This window comes from Malus sylvestris, chromosome 13, assembly GCF_916048215.2.
Source record: "Malus sylvestris chromosome 13, drMalSylv7.2, whole genome shotgun sequence".
NCBI classification, from domain to species: Eukaryota; Viridiplantae; Streptophyta; class Magnoliopsida; order Rosales; family Rosaceae; genus Malus; species Malus sylvestris.
The window spans coordinates 17,147,973-17,165,541 of NC_062272.1; the positions used below are offsets into that span (position 1 = coordinate 17,147,973).

Here is a 17,569-nt window from a genome sequence, read left to right on the forward strand (position 1 = left end):
TGCCATCAACCAGATGATGAAATGTACAACCCACACTCTAATATCATTTGGCAACTTGCCACTCATGCCACCAACCAGGTGAAAAAAGGAACTCATCTTCATGCCACCAACCAGGTGATAAAATGTACAACCCGTACTCTCCTTCATGCCACCAACCAGGTGATGAAATGTACAACCCGTACTCTAATATCATTTGGCAACTTACCACTCATGCCACCAACCAGGTGAAGAAGGAACTCATCTTTGTACCACCAACCAAGTGATGAAAGCAACTCACCATTCATTCCACCTACCAGAAGACGAGTGGTACAACTTGTACATGTGAACTCCTAGCATTCACAAATAATCAAAAACCCTCAAGCTTGACAACTAAACTAGGGGAGCACTTATGCCCAACAAGAGTTATAGTCACCAACAAAGTCTTATTGCAAGCTGATGCGAAAATTATCTTAACACACAAATTTAACCCTCTTTTGACAATTGTAGTACAAGTATAAGTAGGGATCGTTCTGGACCGGGGATTAGGAGGGCTTGCTAATAACCTCTAAACTAACTCAAAAACATAAAACTAAACTTAAAAACACTTAACAAGACTCACAAGACTCAAAACAAACTTACATTACTCAAAACAGCTTAAAACAACCAAATAAAGTTAAACTAGACACTAGGAATGACTTTGGACGAAAATTGACTTTTACTTGAATGAAAACACTTAAAAACACAAACTAAAACAGATTTGAAACACTTTGAAACAAGAAACTAAAAGAGGGGTTTCGATTTGGATGAAGTTGAAATAAACAAACAAGTATGAAAAACTAGATAGATTGTAAAACAAATTTGAGAAATAAGATGATGGATGGGATAGCTAGAGGCCTTTTCTCCACACATGACATGTATACAAATAACTCGATTTCCAGTTACTACTTCATTGAATTTATGAATGACAATGCTCCAAATTAACCGTGACATCACTAGTTAACTCTCAGATTTTCCTTGTTTTATTGGATTGGATGACATCATTCGACAACCCAAAACATTCTTCAAAAGTTCCCCACATGACATCATAATAGAGATACAATCAAAGATCATTACGTTTAATGAAAATCATAAGCATTGACAAAACACTTTCAACTATGACATCATGTCACTCATGCTATGAATTGAACTTAACGCGATTGTTTATAAGCGACCTCCACTACTTATGAATATAAGTTTGTAACGATTATGTGAAACTTTCTTATATTCTAGTATCGGATTTATGCATACCAATTAAGTGTCGACCCTTAATCAACAAATACAAATAAGTTATCAATCAAATAGTTAAGCCAATTGCATTCACGATTCAAGAGTTCATAACTGGAATTTATCAAATTATATTGCAATAAACATAGTCATGGCTTTGAAATCACCCCTAGCCAAGAGGGGTTTAGCCACTCATATTTACAACAAAACGAAAGGAAATGAATTTAAACATTAGAAACAAAAGAAAGAAAACACCTAAACGCTCCAACGATCCAAGTTGGACAGCAAGCACGTCCAAGCACTTTCTTTCCCTTCCTTTGTTACAGCGCAAGGTGTTGGCGAGTTTTTGAAGGTTTGTTTGTATGGAGGAATGGATGTGAAGATGAATGGATGTGTTTGGATGAAGGTTATGTTGAAATAGGAGTGAATGATCTAACCAAGTATGAACTAAGCTAAATTTATGTTACACACACTTCCTTTTATAGAGGAAGTGCATGGCAATGGAGGGGAACATGGAGTGGTGTAGCAATTGAGTGCAATGATGTATGAAATCTGAAATGATGAAGGGAACAAGGAATTGTGTAGCAATTGAGTGCAATGATTCAATGTAATGATGCATGAAATCTGAAATGATGGAGGGAACAAGGAATGGTGTAGCAATTGAGTGCAATGATTCAATGTAATGATGCATGAAATCTGAAATAATGAAGGGGACAAGATGGGTGGAAATGTGAGTAAGTGGTGAATCAATAAGTTCAAGGAGGTGAAAGGATATTGTGCACATGGTAGACAAAGGAAAGGAAGCGGAATGATGCAACAAATGAGTCAATGGAGGGAACATGGATGATGATGCACGACATAGGAATCCAAAGGGAGTGCAATGGTGGTGCACGACAATGATGGAAAGGTGAATGGTGGAGTGACACCCCTTTGTGGCTGAGCTTTTTGTCCTTTTTACATTAATTCTTCTTTCTCTTTAACACATTCCTAGCCTCTTTAGTCTTCTATTTCGTCCATCCACCTTGCTCCACGCATGTGCTATTCATTCCTAGCCCAAAACTGCTCCAAAATGCACCAAAATGCATCTTATTGCTTTATAAGGCCTATGGACCTACAAACACACGAAAATGGCTTAAAATACGTAATTAACTAAGAGATAACAACATAAATGCATGAGAACAAGCTAACTCAGTCGCATAAATATGCTCTTATCAAATTCCCCCACACTTAGCTTTTGCTAGTCCTCGAGCAAAACAAAACAAACGAAACAAAAAAAACACAACCTAGATCTTCCAACATTTGCCTCAGGGATTTTTAATGAAACATGACATGTTAAAAATCATCATTTTCACAAATTTTGGTCATCTTTACACTTGAGCACATACTTGATTATAGTCACCACTTACTAGTTCACAATTAACCAATTAAAACAATGTTTCGAATGTAGTAACATGCCTTAGAGAATTTGCTCAATTCCTTACAAGATACTCTCTATTTTCACACACATTTTCTGACTACACACCTTATACTAGTATATGTGAGAAGATTGATGTAAACACGAAAGACTAGGACTCACATATGTTATAACAAAGAAAGCAATTTTATGGAGTTATTAAGCATGTTTAGATATGATCTCATGAATGGAATGCTACTACTTAGATGCGAGAACCAGTGACACCATATGCTCATACCAATTTCGAACTCCACAAATTGAAACACACAACACTCAAGATTGAAGTCAAGGGTTGTAATAGGGCTTGGGGGTAATGGCTAATAAAGAAAGGATAGGAATAACAAACATTCTTAAAGCGATAGCAAGCAAAGCAATGAAATAGACACTTGGAATTCACTTTAGAATGCAGAACCAACTTTTAAATACAAAGGGAAGATTCATGCAACACTTAGGGCTCTTTTTCATACTCTTTTCAATTCTTTTTTTTTCTTTTCTACCCGTGCCTTATTAAGGACTTTAGCACACACACACACACAAGAATCATTTCCCCCACACTTGCTTTCTGCAATACATTGATAAAAAAAGGAGTTCATTTTAAGTTATGCTTTACTATGCTTCAAGAATAAGGGTATGGATGGTCCTAAAACTAGGCTAGGTAAGGATAGTGTGGGTTAACAAAGAACATAGGCTTAACAAGGTTCAACGGTGTTAAACTTAAACACATAATGAAATAGGGGCACGACAATTTGGCTTTGGTGGTCACTACACAATTTCATCTTGAATATGTGTTATGCAAATCAATAGCATGCTTTGAATGAAATAGGCATGAGTTCTAGCATTTGGAACTAAATGATGAAATGCCTTCTAAGTAGCAACCAAGCAAAGAATAATGAGATCATGCAACGACTTTAGAAAACAATGGTGCACAAATTATTAACTCTCCAAATAAACGTTTAGGCTCAAGTCTCACAAGGTTGTAGCGTTCATTTGAGTACCTTCCTTCAAGCATGTTACAAAAACTAATTATTCCTTTATGATTGCATGTGAATTCATAAATTATAACCACAACCAAGTATACACCAAAGAGTAAATCAAATTTTCATCCATGTTTATAACTCTCTTCAACATTCATGTAATTAAAAACCAAATCATCATCATTGTGTTAGAAGGTACCCTAAGACACAAATAAACACACAAAAACAACTCTTTTTGGGTTTTTCAAAACAATTTTTCAAATTTTTATGAGATTTTTGGATTTTTATGTCAAAACACACTAAAACACTCCAAAACAGCTTAAAAAAAACACTTAAAAACAGCAAGGAACAACACTAGAAGTAATGAGTGATAAACTCCTACGAATTTCATGTAAAACAACTTAGTTACCCCCCACACTTAAATCAAACATTGTCCTCAATGTTTCAAGCATAAACTTACACAAAAACAAGCAAACAAACAAACAACGAATAAACATGACAAGTATGATAAAGTAAAAACCAGACAGAGTAGAGTTTAAGAATGTAAATCTGGTTTTGGAGATAGATGATCTAGGCGACTTTCCACAACTTTGATCTCGAACTGGTTTGGAATTCTGAGCGAGGAATATCAGAGTTCCTTGGTTTCAAATCAGACTTATTCTGCTGGGTTGATTTGATTGTGCAGTCTGCATTCTTCTCTGCTTGTTTCTTCTGCACGGCAGGCAGGCACGAGGTAGAGGTGATGGTCTGTTTCTTTCTTCAATCTTTCCAAGTGCCCACCATTTGCTTTCTTTCTCCTTGTCCCTAGTTGAGGATGAATTAGCACATTGTCTCCACATGCTTCGAGGTATCATTTTCACTTCCCTTATCTGTTCCGCAAGCAGATGTGGTAGATGAAGAGGAAGCAGAAGATGTTGAAGATTAGTACTCGAGAGCAAGGCTAGGTAAGCAATCAGGAAAGGGTTCCAGGTAGTCGGTTCCAGATCCAGATCGGAAGATTGATACCAAGTTCTGGCTAATTGTTCTCCTTCTCCTTGTCCCGCAGATGAAAACAACGACAAGGAGAATGAGAGGGAGAAAACATGATATGAGATACTCTTGCTTTCAACCTTCATGATATGAAATACTTTTTCTTTGGATGAATTGTTTGCAAAGGTACCCCAAGGAATAAGGAACACTGAGTGCCTCGAGAGGCTTCGTTGGGAAGACATTCTCAGAGATGAAGAAATGTTATGTATGTCTGCCTTGCAATGGAAGATGAAGGTTGACATTTATAGGAATTAATAACCGGTACTATTCTTTCACTCTTGTCGGCAACAGTTGGATGATTTAACAGTAAACTTCACGTGCCTTCTACTTCACAAGAAATCTTCGACAGATTGCCCGTAATTTTTGCAAGGCTGAGTGTGCATGTGACAGGCGCTGACACGTCTGGAAAAGCAAGTGCCTCTTCGATATCTGGAATCGACGCTTCGACAAACTGCCCGTGATTTCCGCAAAGATGAGTGTGCATGTGACAGGCGCTGACACGTTTGGAAAAGCAAGTGCCTCTTCGATATCTGGAATCGGTGCTTCGACAAACTGCCCGTAACTTCCGCAAAGCTGAGTGTGCATGTGACAGATGCTGACACGTCTGTAAAAGCAGATGCCTCTCCAATTTTTGAGCTTGCCTCTTCGAGTTCTGAGCTCCGTCGAGTGCAGAGGTTGCATGTGACAAGTGCGGACAAATCTGGAAAAGAAGATTGACTCGTGGTTTCTGAGCAAGCCTAGCTTTTGAGAAAGCTAGCGCCTCTTCGATTTTTGAATTGACCTTTTCGATTTCTGAGCTCGCCTCTTCGATCTCTGAAATCTTGTCGAGTGCTGGTTTTTATAGAGGCACGCAGTACGTTTCAGAGCACACTTGAATTTCTGCCTGTATAAACTCTCTTCTTGCACTTCTACGATCTTGACTTGTCCGACCTCTTCTTTCTTCAACACCTTTGAAAATGTCTGGCCCCTCCGACCGTCGTTTTGACCTGAACCTTGGTGAAGGCAGCCATGCCTTCTCCAGACAACATATGGCGTCCATCATTCATATCCCCTACTGGTCCTCTTACCGTTGGGGATTCGGTGATGAAGAATGATATGACCGCTACGGTGGTGGCCCGGAACCTTGTCACTCCCAAAGATAACAAACTGTTTTCCAAACAGTCTAATGAGTTGGCTGTTAAGGATTCTCTGGCTCTCAGTGAGCAGTGTGCAGGTTCTGTGTCTAATATGGCCCAGCGCCTATTTGCTCGAACCCGTCAAGTTGAATCGTTGGCGGCTGAAGTGATGAGTCTCAAACATGAGATTAGAGGGCTCAAGCAAGAGAATAAACAGTTGCACAAGCTCGCACATAACTATGCTACAAACATGAAGAGGAAGATTGACCAGATGCAGGAATCTGATGGTCAGATTTTACTTGATCATCAGAGGTTTGTGGGTTTGTTCCAACAGCATTTGCCTTCGTCTTCTGGGGCTATACCGCGTAATGAAGCTCCAAATGATCAACCTCCGATGCCTCCTCCTTCTGGAGCTCCGCCGACTGCTGAGGCTCCGCCGACTACTGAGACTTCTCCTAAACAGCCTTTGTGAAGGCTTCCTGTTGTATTTTCTGCTTAATGTTCCTTTTTTTTTTTCATGAAAATGAATGTAAAAATACCTTGCATATCTATCAATGTTTCAAAAATAAACCCACACCAAAAACAATTAAACAAGCAACAAATAAATATGACAATCATGGCAAAATAAAACTGCAGAAAAGGGAAGGTTTTTAGAAACGCAAAATTGATTACGGAGCGATTAAAAAATCTTCCTCATTTGAATACATGGGTTGCCTCCTAAGAAGCGCTTGCTTTAACGTCTTCCAGCCGGACGAAACTTCATTCTAAACTTGGATAGGGCCCATAGCATGGAATTGATCCTTGAATGGAAGGTGATACTTGACGTGATCTGACAATGGTTTAAATTCTAGTGTAGGTGCCTGAATCATCAAAATTAGCAAGTTAGTATATAATAAAATCGAAGTTGGAGAAGATGGCTTACTTGCTTGCTCCAACACAAACTTAATTATGAACACCACATCTTTGAAGGTTGCAGGGATATGGGACTTGGCCAAATTTGGTGTTTTGAGAGTTATGACTTTTCCCGTGTCATAAAATTCAACTTCTTTGGGCATTTTCGTCTCAAGTGTATCTTCTTTGATGAATTCTAGACATTCCCCATCCACTTCTTGCTCTTGATTCTTTGGAAAGGTTTCGAATATGCCTTTCTCACCCTCTTCTTCCTTGGATTGCATGATCCTGCAAGGAATAAGGACATTTAGTGAAACGGGGTCAGGACAAATTGAATTTCGGCTTACCTTGGTTGTAGTGGACGGCATAGAGGGCATATGGGGCTGCTGCAATGGTGGTTCTTCCCTTGCCGTGGCCTTGTTATTCTCTTCTTCTTCAAGCAGCAGTTGTTCATCCATGTTTTGGCTTGGTTTGGATGTCTTAGGTTCACCTCCAACCTCCATAGCACTTCCCAAAGTGATAGCATCATGGATTTCAAAATATTCCTTTAAATTTTCAATAGTTGAGTTGGAGAGTTCACTTTACTCTTAAATTTGTGCCGTGAACTCCATAATCTCTCCAAGTTGATTTTTCAATTCGCTCATCGCCTTAGCTTAATTGAGCATTGTTTCATTTTGATTTTGCTGCCCCTGCACCAAAGAGGTTAGTAATTGAAAAATTTGATCACTATCCGTGGACATACTTGAATTTGATTGGAATTGTGATAGGGGAAGCTGTGGTGGCTGCATAGGTGTTAAATAAAACTCCTCAGATTGCTGCCAATATCCATCTTGTTGAGCCTCCTTGGCTTGATTTTGTGAGATCTGCATCAAAGAATTTATTTCATCAAAAATTTGATCATAATCTGTTGACGAACCTGAGTTTGATTGAGCATATTGTATATGAGGTTGTGATGGCTGCATAGGTTTTGAATAGAACTCATCTTCTTGCTGCCAATATCCATCTTGTTGGAATTGTTGAGGTTCTATGTAATCTGAATAATCTCTCCAATCCGAATTGTAAGCGTTAGAAAACATGTTGTCCCATGATTGGCTATGGCCTTAATAACCCTAAGCATCTTCATTCACAGCGAATTGAGACTATTGCTGAGTTGGTTATCCTTGCCCATAGGACACACCACATGTAGGGACACTTTGCATTGTGGTCCTTTCGGCATATTGTGACAATTGAGAAGTAAGTTCCGCCAATTGAGCTTAAATGGTAGCAAAATCCATGTCTTACTTCTCTAGTACCCGAAATCAAGGAAACAAAACTAAATCAAATATAAAAAGTAAAACAAAAAAAAATACAAATAGAAACAAAGTCAGTAACTAAAAACAAAAGGCACGAAAATAAACAAAAAGAAATAACAAGGGATTAGCAAAGTTGCTAATCACCGGCAACGGCGCCAAAAACTTGATGCGAAAATTATCTTAACACACAAATTTAACCTTCTTTTGACAATTGTAGTACAAGTATAAGTAGGGATCGTTCTGGACCGGGGATTAGAAGGGCTTGCTAATAACCTCTAAACTAACTCAAAAACATAAAACTAAACTTAAAAACACTTAACAAGACTCACAAGACTCAAAACAAACTTAAATTACTCAAAATAGCTTAAAACAACCAAATAAAGTTAAACTAGACATTAGGAATGACTTTGGACAAAAATTGACTTTTACTTGAATCAAAACACTTAAATACACAAACTAAAACATATTTGAAACACTTTGAAACAAGAAACTAAAAGAGGGGTTTTGATTTGGATGAAGTTGAAATAAACAAACAAGTATGAAAAACTAGAAAGATTGTAAAACAAATTTGAGAAATAAGATGATGGATGGGATAGCTAGAGGCTTTTTCTCCACACATGACATGTATACAAATAACTCGATTTCCAGTTACTACTTCATTGAATTTATGAATGACAATGCTCCAAATTAACCGTGACATCACTAGTTAACTCTCAGATTTTCCTTGTTTTATCGGATTGGATGACATCATTCGACAACCCAAAACATTATTCAAAAGTTCCCCACATGACATCATAATAGAGATACAATCAAAGATCATCACGTTTAATGAAAATCATAAGCATTGACAAAGCACTTGCAACTATGACATCATGTCACTCATGCTAGGAATTGAACTTAACGCGATCGTTTATAAGCGACCTCCACTACTTATGAATACAAGTTTGTAATGATTATGTGAAACTTTCTTATATTCTAGCATTGGATTTATGCATGCCAATTAAGTGTCGACCCTTAATCAACAAATAGAAATAAGTTATCAATCAAATAGTTAAGCAAATTGCATTCACGATTCAAGAGTTCATAACTGGAATTTATCAAATTATATTGCAATAAACATAGTCATGGCTTTGAAATCACCCCTAGCCAAGAGGGGTTTAGCCACTCATATTTACAACAAAATGAAAGGAAATGAATTTAAACATTAACAAAAAAGAAAGAAAACACCTAAATGCTCCAACGATCCAAGTTGGACAACAAGCACGTCCAAGCACTTTCTTTCCCTTCGTTTGCTACAGCACAAGGTGTTGGCAAATTTTTGAAGGTTTGTTTGTATGGAGGAATGGATGTGAAGATGAATGGATGTGTTTGGATGAAGGTTATGTTGAAATGGGAGTGAATGATCTAACCAAATATGAACTAAGCTAAATTTATGTTACACACACTTCCTTTTATAGAGGAAGTGCATGGCAATGGAGGGGAACATGGAGTGGTGTAGCAATTGAGTGCAATGATGCATGAAATCTGAAATGATGAAGGGAACAAGGAATGGTGTAGCAATTGAGTGCAATGATTCAATGTAATGATGCATGAAATCTGAAATGATGGAGGGAACAAGGAATGGTGTAGCAATTGAGTGCAATGATTCAATGTAATGATGCATGAAATCTGAAATAATGAAGGGGACAAGATGGGTGGAAAGGTGAGTAAGTGGTGAATCAATAAGTTCAATGAGGTGAAAGGATATTGTGCACATGGTAGACAAAGGAAAAGAAGTGGAATGATGCAACAAATGAGTCAATGGAGGGAACATGGATGATGATACACGACATAGGAATCCAAAAGGAGTGCAATGGTGGTGCACGGCAATGATGGAACAGTGAATGGTGGAGTGACACCCATTTGTGGCTGAGCTTTTTGTCCTTTTTACATTAATTCTTCTTTCTGTTTAACACATTCCTAGCCTTTTTAGTGTTCAATTTTGTCCATCCACCTTGCTCCATGCATGTGCTATTCATTCCTAGACCAAAACTGCTCCAAAATGCACCAAAATGCATCTTATTGCTTTATAAGGCCTATGGACCTACAAACACACGAAAATAGCTTAAAATACGTAATTAACTAAGAGATAACAACATAAATGCATGAGAACAAGCTAACTCAGTCGCATAAATATGGTCTTATCACAAGCCAACAACAACTTCAGTGCATGGCATACGAAGATCAAGCTATTCAGCCCTCTTGCATCTGCCTTAGACATTTCCCCTCTATAACAATGCAAACACTACAACTCGTAGAAAGCTTCACACATTCTTGATCAAGACAGTGTGAAGCAAAACCAATTTATGGTGCTAACAAGAGCTTCATCAATAGAGGGCAACCACAATTCTCAAAAGCTTCACACATTCTTGATCAAGACAGTGTGAAGCAAAACCAATTTATGGTGCCAACAACAAGAGCTTCATTAATGGAGGGCAACAACAATTCTTAAAAGCTTCACACACTCTTGATCAAGACAGTGTGAAGCAAAACCAATTTATGGTGCCAATAAAAGCTTCATCAAAGGAGTTCAACCACAATTCTCAAAAGTTTCACACACTCTTGATCAAGACAGTGTGAAGCAAAACCAATTTATGGTGCCAACAAGAGCTTCATCAATGGAGGGCAACCACAATTCTCAAAAGCTTCACACACTCTTGATCAAGACAGTGTGAAGCAAAACCAATTTATGGTGCCAACAAAAGCTTCATCAAAGGAGTTCAACCACAATTCTCAAAAGCTTCACACACTCTTGATCAAGACAGTGTGAAGCAAAACCAATTTATGGTGCCAACAAAAGCTTCATCAATGGAGGGCAACTACAATTCTCAGACCTTCGAAGCAAATTCAATTTATATGGTTCATCCAAACCTTTGACTACTACAAGGTGTGGCTTGCATCACAATCTCTTGCTCAACAGTGTTGAAGCAAAATTTGTATATGTTGTCTCTCCCACATTTTCAAATTTCTAGTTTCCCCAAAAGAAAAAAAAATGGGAAATTCAACAAAGCTTTATCAATGGAGGACAACTACAAATTCTCAAAAGCTTCACACTATCTTGATCAAGATAGTGTGAAGAAAAATCAATTCATGGTACCTAACAAAAGCTTCAACTTCAAAGCTTCACCTACAAAGCTTCAACTCCAAAGCTTCACCTACAAAAGCTTTAACACAAAAGCTTCACCCACAAAAGCTTCAACACAAAAGTTTCGCCATAAAAGCTTGACCCACAAAAGCTTGACCCACAAAAGCTTCACCTACAAAAGGTTCACCCATAAAAGCTTGACCCACAAAAGCTTGACCTACAAAAGCTTGACCCACAAAAGCTTGACCTACAAAAGGTTGACCCACAAAAACTTCACCCACAAAAGCTTCACCTACAAAGCTTCAACACAAAAGCTTCACCTACAAAAGCTTCACACTATCTTGATCAAGATAGTGTGAAGCAAAATCAATACATGGTGCCCAACAAAGCTTCAACCTCAAAGCTTCACCTACAAAGCTTCAACACCAAAGCTTCACCTACAAAGCTTTAAATATATATATATATATTTGTTTTTTGAAAATTCGAAAATTAAAAAATTCGGAAATTTGAAAATTAAAAAATTAGGAAATTAAAAAATTCGAAAATTCGAAGAAAAAAAAAATTTCGAAAAAAAAAAATTGCCTAGGCCTCCTCTTATTTGGGCCTAACAACTTTCATAACAAATATATATGAAGAAGGAGTTTTGGGCTACCACTTAGAAAGGAAATGCCTCATTCGTCAACTCCCTCGACTGGAGATTTGGGGGACTCCTATCATATGCTACTACACCTTGAAACTCGGAAGTCTCACGACCACTCAGTGACTTGGATTTTTTAAGTCTCTAAACGAGAAGTTTTCCTCACTAGGGAAATTAAGGGAGCACTACCTCAACCTACATGCTTCACTCACAAAGCTTCAACATACAAGCTTCAACAAAAGGAAAAATTCATAGAACTTAGTGAAGAAGGCCTTGGTGTATTTAACACAATACGTTCAAATGAAGCAAATCTTGTTTATTGATATCTCCGATAAGTTACAAATATGTACATATACATGAATCAACATAAACAAACAAGAGGGAGCATTCACAAAGGTTGCTTAGGAGAAGTTTCAACAGTCGGCAGAGCCCCAGAAAGAGGAGGCACCAGAGGGTGATTATTCGGAGCCTCAGTACTAGGCAGAACCACAAAAGGAGGAGGCTCCGAAGGTTGATCATTTGGAGCTTCATTACGCGGTACAACCCCAGAAGACGAAGGCAATAAATTTCTGTGGAACAAACCCACAAACCTCTGATGATTAAGTAAAATCTGACCATCAGATTCCTGCAGCTGGTCGAGCTTCCTTTTCATGTTTGTAGCATAGTCATGTGCGAGCCTGTGCAACTGTTTATTTTCATGCTTGAGCCCTCTGATCTCCTGTTTGAGACTTATCACTTTAGCCGCCAATGATTCAACTTGGCGGGTTCGAGCAAATAAGCGTTGGGCCATATTAAACACAGAACTTGCACACTGAAAACTGAGAGCCAGAGAATCCTTAACAGCCAACTTGTCAGACCGTTTGGAAAGTAGTCTGTTATCTTTGGGAGTGATAAGGTTCCTGGCCACCACCGCAACGATCATATCATTCTTCATCACAGAGTCCCCAACGGTAAGAGGACCATAATGGGATAAGAATGATGGGTGCCATATGTTGTCTTGAGAAGGCATGGCTGCCTCTTCACCAAAGTTCAAGTCAAAACGACGGTCGGATAGGCCAGACATTCTCAGAAATGATGAAGGAGAAATGAAGTGCATTAAATCTCTGAAGTAAGGGGAAAATTCCTACAAGCAATAACTTTTTGAATGTACTCCTTGCACATAATTGGTGCCCTTATAAAAGAAAGGGCAACAGGGCTGTTGGTTCAAAAATCGAAGAGTCATCACTTTTTGGATTCCGAAGAGGCACAATTCTCTGGATTTTGAAGAGGCACCACTTTCCACATGCAACATCAGCTTCTCGGGGTACCATAAATAACTTTACCAAAGATATCTGACAAAGTTTAGACACATAAATTTTGAAGGTCCAGCTACCCTACTATTACCCACAAGGGTAAAAGAACAGCACCATTGCTTGATAACTAGAAAGTCCCAATGTGTGTCAACCTCCGTGCTCCGTGACAAGGCAGACTGGAAAAAATGCCCAACCTTTACTCACATTCGAGAAAACACTCCCAACAAGATTGCTTGCTCAAAAATCGAAGAGAAACCACTCTTCGAATCTCGAGAGCCAGACTCTCAACATGATTACTTTCTCAAAAATCGAAGAGATACTGCTCTCCAAATCTTAAGAGTCAGACTCCCAACATGATTGCTTTCTAAAAAATCGAAGAGGCACCGCTCTCCGAATCTCGAGAGCCAGATCCCCGACATGATTGCTTGTTTGAAAACCGAAGAGGCATCGCTCTCCGAACTTCGAGAGCCAGATTTCCTTGGATAAAGCTTGTCTGTAATCTTCGCACGCAACATCAGCTTTCCAGATACCACAGGCCACTTTTTCAAAGTGCTCTGACAAAGTTAAAACATGTGAAGCTTGCAGCTCCCACTACATTGCTATGACTAAGAAGGGTAAAGGAATAGCATTATTACTTGCTCAAAAATCGAAGAGGCACCGCCCTCTGAATCTCGAGAGCCAAACTCCCAACATGATTACTTTCTCAAAAATCGAAGAGGCACCGCTCTCTGAATCTTAAAAGCCAGAGTCCCAACAGGATTGCTTTCTCAAAAATCGAAGAGGCACCGCTCTCCGAATCTCGAGAGCCAGATCCCCGACAGGATTACTTGTTTGAAAACCGAAGAGGCATCGCTCTCCGAACTTTGAGAGCCAGATTTCCTTGGATAAAGCTTGTCTGCAATCTTCACACATAACATCAGCTTTCCAGATACCACATACCATTTTTTCAAAGTGCTCTGGAAAAGTTAAAACACGTGAAGCTTGCAGCTCCCACTACATTGCTATGACCAAGAAGGGTAAAGGAATAGCATTACTACTTGTTGTTAGGGAGACTCATATATATGTTGACCTCCATCCTCCACGGACAGGCAGACCTACAAAAATGCTCAACCCTTCCTCATTTCTAAGAAGGCACTCCCAACGAAGCCTCTCAAAATACTCAGCTTTCTTCCCCCCCAATAATACCTATGCAAACCAGCCACACCAGAGCAAGAGTATCTCATATCATCAGGGTCAAAAGCAAGAGTATCCCATATCATGCTTTTTCCCTATCTTATCCTTTGCCCTTGTTCTTACTTACAAGATAAGGAGAAAGAGAGTAATTAGTCAGCACTTGGAATCAAGCTTCCAGTCAGGAACTGACTACCTGGAACCCCTTTCCTAATTACTTACCTGGCATTACTCTCAAGTACTCATCTTCAACATCTTATACTTCCCGAAAAGATACCGCATCTTCCTGAGGAACAAATAGGGCAAGTGAGAATGATACAAGGAAGCATGTGGAGACAAGCGCAACAGAACACATGTTGATTCATCTATTACTTCATCAACAGCAAAAGTATCCCATATCATCAAGGTCGAACGCACTCTTGATTTGACAGACTTATACTCTGGAGGAAACCAGAAAACCCTTCAGCCCAGTTCAAGAATAAGCCTGTGGAAAGTTACTTCTTCAAAAGCAAAAGTATCTCATATCATCTCTTCTCCATTTGCTTCTCCTTATCATTATTGCTGTTTACGACACAAAGAGAATGAGAACAATTAACCGGAAGCCGAAGTCGAACCTCCGATCCAGGTCGCTTGCTTAGAAGTCTGATTGCTTACCTTGTCTATAGGGTTTTGTATTGCACTTGACCAAGCTCGAAACTACAAGTAAGCTTCAAGTGAAATTGATACATTACCTTGTGCATCTTCATCGGTTAAAGATACCACCATTGGATGGAGGAAAAGTACTTCCAGAGAAGATGCCACATCTACATATGAGACAGATAAGGCAAGTGAAAATGATACCACACTTCGGTACTAAGAAGTTTCGTGATTACTCAATGGCTTGGATCTTGCAAGTCCCCAACCGAGGAGCTTCCCTTACTCGGGAACTTAGGGGAGCACTGTTTGTACGATACTTGACCAATCCTGAAACTACTGAGCACCGATCAACGTTATACCGTCAAGGACCCAGAAGAGTTTCCTTACAACCAGGAAGCCAATCACAGCGTGACACATGTCGACATCAGAAGCCAATCATAGCGCAACACGTGTTAACATCAGAAGCCAATCATGACACGACACATGTCAATGTCAGAATGACACTACAAACTCTTTTCTATAAATAGAGATCATTCTCTCACAATATTTCATAATGTCATTTGTACTAAATCATTCACTAGTACTCACTAAAGGAGAGCTTGAACCTATGTACTTGTGTAAACCCTTCACAACTAATGAGAACTCATCTACTCCGTGGATGTAGCCAATCTGGGTGAACCACGTACATCTTGTGTTTGCTTCCCTATCTCTATCCATTTACATACTTATCCACACTAGTGACCGGAGCAATCTAGCGAAGGTCACAAACTTAACACTTTCAGTTGTACCAAAGTCCTCACTGATTTTGTGCATCAACACATGTCAAATGTGAGCTAACCTATATTTCTTAGAAAAATAAAATTTGATTAAGAATTATTCAAGAATTTACATAGAATATAAATGTCAAACAAGATACTGAGCCGACATTTAGTACTACGATTTAGTGATATTCCTCTTCACTTGTAAGTGAGAGGTCTTAGATTCGATTCTTGCCAAAAGTGAATTTGAACCACATTATCGCTAGCCCATTATTGTTAGCCCACCTCCTCTCCCTTAGCGTAAATATCGTATGTTAAAAAAAAGCTACTGAGCCTTATAATAAACATTTCCCATAAATAACCACATAAGAAATCTTGGAACAAGAACAAGAGGAGAAAAACACACATGCCAAATGAAGCACCACACTCCACCATGAAAAAGATAGAAAGAAATAAATTTTTTAGAGATAGGCCATTACCCCTTCACTTACAAGTGAAGAGGAATACCACTAGCATGTATTACTAATTTGACAAAAATAAAAGTATGAATAAGATAACATTCCCTTATTTTGTAGTAAATTATTTTGAGCATATTTAGTTATATATATGTGTAATTTAAATTTAGGATTAAGCACCCCAAAACCCTAACCTTTTAGTGTCATTCCAAATTGCTCAACTTTTTTAAACATCCCAAACAACTAACGATATTTACTTTGTCTCCAAAATCAATAGAAGGTCATTCAAGTATGGGCTCAACCAACTAATAGTCATCACCACCTCCATCAGGCAATCACCTCTAAACCCATTGCACAACCGCCTACTCCACCCTACAACTCAAGCCGCTAACATTGAGAAGAAGGTCATGGAGGTGGTGGAGGCTTGATATTTCCTGATTTTCATTTTTGCTTTCTATTTTAATTGTGAATTTGTTTATTTATTTTTATTTTTACTTTTATCTTCATGTCTTTTTAAAGTTAATTTTTTAATATTTTAGTGTCCATCTAATGTGACATCCCGTCCCGACATTTATTGTATTTTATTCTCAGTAGTAGTGAAATTATCAAAATACCCCTGAGACGCCACGTAGGCCTTCCGTGTGGACCTCAATGTTCCTTTCACTTTTCCAGTCTTATTTTACTATTTTTGAATAGTACTCATGTTTTACGAACACGTGGCCGTAGACGGAACTCAATTCGGAGTTATAACGAAAAAGTTATGTTCGAAACAGTGTACATTTACCTAAGACAAATTCAAATCCTAAAAATTGACCTCATGCAATGTGCATCACTGCTTGGCCATGCAAGTTGTTTTTAAACAAATAATTATTTAGAAAAATTAATGAAAATGGATTGAAAACTTTGAGTTTTAACAATAAGGACAAAATAAAGGGTAAAGTGAATAGTACCATGATTGACTTTTTAGTGTAAAATATGGTTTTTCCTTAAAGTGAACATTATCGGGAGCTTTTCGTTAAAGTTCCCTTATTATTTTGGGTTTTAAAACCCACTCTTGTCAACCACATCCATCATACATCATTCTTTTATTTTTAAAACATATTTTCTTTCTTTCTCTCTCTTTTCCCTCTCACATTTTTCTTTTTCTAACCAGTTCACCTTCTCTCTTTCTAAGACTCTCTCATTCCTTAGCTCCCTCTCGTCTTTATATCTGTGTAAGTGCAAAGAAAATAGTGACTTCCACCTCTCCATTCCGGTGAGGCCTCAAGCCACATGACCATCATTACTTTACCAGACCACCCATATATGTCCCTCTCTATTTCTCGTCCTGCATCTCTCTCTCTCACCTCTCTCCCATGTTTCACTCTGCAACCACAATGGCGACACCAGCGTCCACCAACTCACCATATCCTCCGGTGAACTCCACCAAACCACCACTTAGGTTTTCTCCCTTTTCCCGCTTTCCTCAGTCTTTATCTTGTCCCCCCTTAAACTCTCTTAC

General features: G+C 38.6%; 1 long non-coding RNA gene across 1 annotated transcript; it reads right to left on the reverse strand.

The window, feature by feature from the left end:
- Positions 1-1,353: 1,353 nt before the first annotated feature.
- On the reverse strand, positions 1,354-9,306 carry LOC126595943 (uncharacterized). The gene is made up of 2 exons (XR_007613773.1): positions 9,224-9,306; positions 1,354-1,497 (listed from the first exon to the last, which is right to left on the reverse strand). It is a non-coding gene; the product is annotated as an uncharacterized LOC126595943 (long non-coding RNA).
- Between the last annotated feature and the right edge of the window lie 8,263 nt (positions 9,307-17,569).